This window comes from Alexandromys fortis, unplaced genomic scaffold (assembly GCF_014885135.2).
Source record: "Alexandromys fortis isolate MF-2015 unplaced genomic scaffold, M_Fortis_MF-2015_v1.1 scaffold_51, whole genome shotgun sequence".
Lineage (NCBI taxonomy): Eukaryota > Metazoa > Chordata > Mammalia > Rodentia > Cricetidae > Alexandromys > Alexandromys fortis.
The window spans coordinates 2,032,583-2,040,203 of NW_026067925.1; the positions used below are offsets into that span (position 1 = coordinate 2,032,583).

A 7,621-nucleotide genomic window follows, 5' to 3' on the forward strand; every position below is an offset into this window, starting at 1 on the left:
TTACACACTTGGTTCTTAATAGTTACCCTCCTCACACTTGTAGCTTTTGTTGTTCTGGTTTTGGTACCAACTGATTAGAGATTCTGTATTTTAACAGTCTTTTGCTTATTGCTTTTCTTTTTTTTAGCAAGAGAAAGAATCTCTGTCAGCCCAATGGATGTATTAGCCATTCTGAGGAGCTATGCCTGTGCAGATATAGGAAAATCACCTCTCTCCCACTAGGAAGATGGGAATAAACCTCACTCTACATATTGAATTAATATGTAGGTGGCAGACAGGATTGACCTCAAGTAAAGGAGATTCGAACTCCACTCTGATGGAGACTTGTGTACTATTGGAGAACTATACTTTTAAAATGGGATTTTCTATTCAAGAACAATGAGCTTATGACAGGAACTTCTGTACTTGGAGGCTCCAAATGAAAGGTAAATGATTTATGAATTTCAAAAAACAAGCAAGCAAACAAACTCTGGATAGAAATCTTGTGGGTGGCAATCTAATGCTTCTCCTCTTTTTCCAACTGTTATTACTATTCCACATTGTTCTAGGGGACATTATCTGCCCCGGGGAAAGATCATAAGAATCCAGAGGGGACAGCAACTGCATTTCAAAAAGACTTTTAAGAACTCATAACTGAAACATTTTTATTGAAAACTGAAAGAGGGTTTAAGTTAGGCAAACTTTCTAGAGTGGAAAGCCTCTTTTACTTTGGAGAGAATGATTTTGAACATCAAAATTTGAGCACTAATATATTCTATGTGTGAAACATAATGTGAACTATGGGGCTGAGACAAATTCAGGGTTTGCTGTTTGAATAACAAAAAGAATACAACCTTTGGAGAAGACAGCCTTGCACTCAGTGTGATACTGGGGAGCAGACGCTCATCCCTGCTCCCAGCTTAACTGTGATGCCCTCATCAAGGACAGAAAGGAGTCATTGACACAGGGGAGTGTGAATATTCCTCACTTTCCAGAGCAGTCTCACACAAAGACTTGGGTCCTGGCAGGGAGGAGTAGGTAAGTGAGGTGATAGGTTTGAGGATGCCAAGTTGACTCTAGTTCACTGTATCACAAGACCACAAACACAGTTGAACAGTTGAAGACTATACGAGGGTAATGGAGGCATGTGGACATAGAATGGCCATTTACTGGTCACAAGCAAGACACGAAGTGCAGGGATCACTTGGCATGACACTAAGGTTGACTATGGGTCATCTACGTTCCTGGAATCTATCAAGTGGAGGTAGAAATGAGGAAGGATGAGGTTCCTTTTCCTTCAGGGTAGGAGATGTTTTCTGGAACTGGATTTACTACAGAACCTTGTGAGGAAAAGCAGAGAGAAGGCAAAAAGCAGAACCTCAAAGTATTTTTGTTACTCAACCTGATTTCTCATCATTGACTAACTGGGTTTACATAAAAACTCTAGGTAGTGTTTCCTGCATCAGGAGTATTAGGAGTTCTGAGTGACAATGCAGATGGAAGGTTGGAACTTTCTAACATTTATTTACCTGCATACATATTATATTGCATGCACTACAGCTTTGCATATTTTATTTGATATTTCTGTATTTTGACAACATTTAACAAAGAAAATAATGTGTACTCATGTATCCTTTGTGGATATTGAAGTTAATTTCTCAGTACAATAAAATGCTTTGATTTACTCAATAATTATCCCTGCTAATTACTAATTCATTCATCCCTTATTTTTTCTCAGAAATTGAAACTAAGATTTACATCCATTGTTCTCTTTTTTTCATTTTTTGAGAAAAGGAAGAGTAAATAGTCTATTATTATTTCATTCCTGACTCAGTCAATTGAAGTTTATGGAAGTCTTCATGCTGGAATTCTTTACTATTTACATTGCTCAGTTTTTCAATGGTAATGGAATCATTTAATTTATTTTACAAAGGAGTTATTTGAAGGCGTAAGTCATGAACAATGCCACACCAGTTTGGAATTATGATTAATAGGGTGGTATTTATTTAAAGAGGAAAAAACTTACAGATCACTGTCCCAGACAACAGCCCTCTGAGCAACCAGGAAGGGAGTCTAGTAGCCTGAAGTGAAGAGAGAGAGCTGAGGGAAGTAGCCACTTTTTTAAAGGGAGAGAGACCACACCCCAATGGGCTGGTATCTCAGCAGCTATTAGTTGGAGGAGCGGAAGGACCTCCCATAACAGTTATCCTGGCTTAAATTTCCACCTAATCCCTTTCTTTGGCTTGGTGACTTGGCTTACAAGGGGGAGAAGGAGACTCAAAGGACTTTTTCTAAATTCCCTCTGCTCCTCTTAGCCCTCCTCACCATGTCATATAACACTTTGACTCAACTCTCAAGAAGTCTTCAGAAGATTATTATTATTATTATTATTATTATTATTATTATTATTATTATTATTATTTGGCTTTTCGAGACAGGGTTTCTCTGTAGCTTTGGAGCTTGTCCTGGAAGTAGGTCTTGCAGACAAGGCTGGCCTTGAACTCAAAGAGATCCTTCTGCCTTTCCCTCTGCCTCCCAAGTGCTGGGATTAAAGGTGTGCCCTACCACCACCTGCCCCACCCCCATTTTTTGAGAAGATTTCTTCTTAACCTTTCCTGATTTGACAATTTTACAGAATTCTCAGCAATCTTCTCCCTCACACACATCCTCTTCCTTTCTGTGACTTAAAACAATTTTTTCTATGAAGGATATTTTTATTATTAGCCTCAGAAACCCCTCTCCTCCATCTGGCTTCTCTTCAGTAAGAAGCAAAGAAGAGCCCAAGTCACTTGCATTCAGATGATATGACCAGACTCTCAAGACTATCCTATGCTGATTAGAAAGCTTTTACATTGAATGTGTCCTTCCCTCTTTAGGACCTTTACTTAGCTCCCCTTCATTAGGAGTTCCACCTGTGGCAGATAGGAGACCTGGAGCTCCTTTGGAGTTCATGTGTGGCTGCTTGAAGATAGTTTGGGAAGTTTTAGTTCATTCGAGATCCATTTCTTAAAAGATCTCTTTAGTTTTTGCATTGCTTATCTTATTAAAACACAAGGCAGTTAGGTGTTTGTATATTTCCCTCCTACTCACCACTTGCTCAAGCAACTAATTTATATTAAGAGAATATTCCATTGAGTAATGTTTAGTGTGTGGTTTTTAATTCAATGAGAAATAGATTGGTTCCTTTAAATTTAAGCTTGGAATGAACATAAGATCATACTTTGACCTTGTAATTATCTTTTGGAGTAGGGCCAATGGCTGTCTGTGCACAGGTCTTGCAAGTGACCTGTGTTTTTATTATGTTAACAAAGAGGCTGAGGAAATAAAACGAAATTATGAAAAGCTGGCTACCAGTTCCACTTTTGCCCTCTCCCTGGCCTTGGCTATGATGTATAAAACTCCTAATCACATGAAACACTGGCAATATAACTTTTCCTATCAAGTTCCATAAGAAAAAGATGAAAGTATTTGGACATAAATTAACAACTGTGATAAGGATTTTCACCCCATCACTCTCCGTAGAGCTTCCTGGACTTCTTTGTTTTTCAGACTATATACAACAGGGTTTAGTAGAGGGGTTATAACAGCGCAAGTCACTGAGATCAGCTGGTCCTGGTCCCTAGTATTCTCTGACTTGGGCTCGAAGTAGACAATGGAAGCACAACCATAGTAGATCGCAACCGCAGTGAGGTGGGACATACAGATAGCAAAAGTTTTCTTCTGGCTGTCAACAGAGGCAATCTTGAGAATGGTGGGCATAATGAGGACATAGGAGATGCATAGGAAAGTGGCAGGTGCTGTGATTGCCTGGAGACTGAGAACTAATGTCCAGATGTCTTTGATGACTGATACTGCACAGCCATAAGCAAAACAAGTCAGACATCACAGAAGAAATATTTAATCAGTGAATTGCAGAAGGGCAGCCTAAAAATGGACACAGCCTAAACTAGTGAGAGAAGGAACCTCATGGCACAGACTGAAGATGTCAGGATGGCACATACACTCCAATTCATGATGGCACTATAATGAAGTCCGTTGTAGATAGTCACATAACAATCATAACCCATAACTGCTAACAGCAGATAGTTGGTGATTCCAAATCCAAGGAAAAAAAGAGCTGCATCTCATAGCACTTCAGGGAGAGTGTTTAGCTTAGACCCACAAGGCTACCAAGCATTTGTGGGGTGATCACCAGGGAACAGAATCTCTCTTCAAAGAACACTTAAGAAGAAATACATGGGGGTATGAAGGTTCTGTTCAATACAGATAATGGTCACAATGATGACATTGCCAGCCAGAGTCAGGATGTACAGGACAAAGAAGACAACAAAGAGTGTGAGTTGGTATTCTTAAAAATTGGATAAACCCTAGAAAACAAACTCCCTTATCTCTGTGCACTTGGCTCTCTTCATTGAGGACCTTAGATCCAAAAGATAAAGAGAAGGTCAGCACTACATCTTCATGTCAAGGATGACCCTGAGTACCCTGCAGAGCAATGATCCTTATAAAGTAGGATCAATTCAAAACTGCCTGGATGGAGCTGTAAGGAAATTTAATCCATAAAGTCCTCATTTTCTAAGAACAGCACCCTAAACCCAATCACTAGAACTTACATTTTAAAAATATGTAAATAAGAGGAAGTTATTGTAGGACTTGCTTGTAATTGCAATACTGGGGAGATGGAGACAGGCAGAAGCATGGGGTTCACTGACTTGTTGGTTTAGAACAGAGTTCCAGGCAAATAAAAACTGACTTAGAAAACTAAAAAAACATGTCTAATTTGATCATATCTAAACAATAATAGCTGTGGTTGGCACATGGTTTCCACACCTGTACATATGCATACACGTGCATACATGTATGCATAAACATGTACACCTGCATGAAAAGAGCATTCACAAAATGAAATTAAATAACTACAAAAAAGTCAACTCATTTCACCAGAAATGGTAGACTGGCTCCTTAAACTAGAAATGCAGATAGAATTTAATTAGCCTCACCTAAGAACCTGCCGTAAAGTATTCTTTCCATGTACATCTTGATCTTTTATATAATGATTGTGAATAGGTCATGAAATTTGTTTTGAATGTCTCTTAAAATTAGATTATCTTTTAGAAAATAATCACATTCTTAGAGTAGAGCATAAACAATTTATAAGTTTTCAAAAACAAAATAGATAATTTGAAAAATGTTGATGTTTGGGATTCTAACCCATGGTTTCAAGAGCTCATGGTGATACCTGGGAACTCTTTTGAACCAAATAGTAATCAAATAATGATATACCAAAGCATGTGTGATTTACACAGAAGATTACTAGATGTAAAATGATTCCTTAAGATGTTGATTTTTAAAAAAAGGCTAAAATAGCAGAATGTCCATCTCATAAAATTTTAAAAAGAGACAAAAATTAAATTAAGAAGAAAAAAATAAGAAGGAGATGATAATAACATAAAATAAGAATAAAATGATAAGGCATATTTTTATAAGTTTGAATGTAGGATACTAATGACATTAACCGAGAAAATAAGAGAAGACATGAATAAACATTTTAAATAATCAATAAAGAACATAATTCAAGAAGATTTAGAGTAAAAAAAGAGGGAAAGTAGCTTCACAATTTTATTTCAATATAATTTTAGTAAAATGTAATGGTTACATTTCTAGGAATCTATCACTGGTATTTAATTGAGAAAACTTGTACTCATCACTATTGTTAAGCCAAAACCTGTGGCTAGTCAGGTTCTAAGCCCCAATTGGAGGACCTACAGCAATCATTTTTTAAATATACATATCCAATTGTTTCCTAATGACATATTCTTATACTCATAGATTAATGTTTATCTCAGTCCTCATCAGAGAACAGTCTACTAAAAGTAGGTGGTGATTCATGCAGATATCTAGAGCTGGCAAAGGTTTACATTAGGCACACAAAATGGTTGTGGAAAGTCCATCTGTATATGTGCTGCTTTTACTGGTTAATGAGTAAAGCTGCTTTGGTCTATAGCAAGGCAGACTATAGCCACGTTGGAAGAGATATAGAGAGAGTAGGTGGCATCAAGGATATGCCATGTAGCTGCTGAAGGAGACAGATGCTGGAGAACCTTACCAAGAAACCATGAGCCTCGTGGTGATATATAGATTAATAGAAATGGGTCAATTCAAGATGCAAGAGTGAGCTAGAAATATGCATAAGCCAATTATGACAAAGCAGTGTTGTAATTAATGCAATTTCTGTGTGGTTATTTTGGGTCCATGCAGCAGAAACAAACAAGAAGCCTCCTACATAATCTAGATCACCTCTCCTCCTCCCAAGGCCCAGGGATCATTCCAGCAGAAGGAACAGAAACAATGTAAGAGCCACAGATGAACAATGAATACAGGAAAACTGTGTCCTCCAGACATAACAAGACAGTTGCACAAAAGAAGTCAGAAGAAATATCACATACACAGTCCTTGTACAAGATATGACAAAATCTCAACTGAGAACAAGGAGGCATATATGAAATCCCACAGCAAGCAGATTAGCTATTGTAAATTGATAGCTTCTTGGAAAGGAATATTCAGGTTTTTTAAACGATTGAATGCTGTCCCTGTTTAGTTGACCATGCATCAGTGGAAGGTCACACATCTAAGAATATATGAGAAAACAAATTGAACTTGATGGGTTAAATAGGGATACAAATTTGGGTGGATAGGGAAAGGGTATGTCTGGAAGCAGTTGGGGAGGAATGAAAATGATCAAAACATACTGTGTGAACTTCTCAAAGAACCAAAAATTAAACAAATAAACTAAACCTCTAAAAAGCCCTGTGTCTTGATCAAACTTAATTCTCAAATTGACAGAGCTTAGAGTCATCTAAAGGAGAAACTTCAATTGAAGAATTGCCTAGATCAGGTTTGTCTGTGGTCATGTCTTTGGGAAGCTGTCTTAATGATCAATTGATGTAGGAAGGCCCAACCCCCAGAGGGCAACACCAATTCTCTGGTAGGAAAAATTGATACAACCAAAATCCAGGATTGTGGAGCCCTACCCCTATGGATACATCTACAAAGCAGTTTTGCAACCAAGGCTCACTGAATATTATTAGAATGGGCAAAGGATTAGGGACTTTGCTGTGAGATTTGGGCCCTTACTAATGCTAGAAGCTACACCCATGAAGTGTCACCATCTAGACTGTCCAAACATGATATAAATAATGGACACCAATGGACATGTCAAAATGAATGGCAGTGGGGCACAAGGCTTCAACCATATACAAAGAACCACAGACAAGGGAGGAATGCTGGGAGAGATGGACAGTCATCTCCTGAGAACATTGTACAAATTGGTGTCAAATGGTCAGCCCTGAAAACACACATAAAAGACTGAGCAGTTTATATTTAGGAATATCTATACATGTAATAGCAATTAATGACATTAAAGGCCATGGATCTGAAAGAAGGGAGGGTATATGAGAAGATTTGGAGGCAGGAAGAAGAAGAGAGAAATAACGTAATTTATATTATAATCTTGTAGGAGGAGGCCACTTGTTGGTTCCTGGCAGCCCAGCCTCAAAATAACCACACAGAAACTATATTATTGAAATCACTGCTTGGCCCATTAGCTCTAGCTTCTTACTGGCTAACTCTTACACCTTAATTT

General features: G+C 37.9%; 1 pseudogene; it reads right to left on the reverse strand.

Moving 5' to 3' along the window:
- Positions 1 to 3,417: 3,417 nt before the first annotated feature.
- Positions 3,418 to 4,391, reverse strand: LOC126502035 (olfactory receptor 10J1-like; annotated as a pseudogene).
- Positions 4,392 to 7,621: the final 3,230 nt, after the last annotated feature.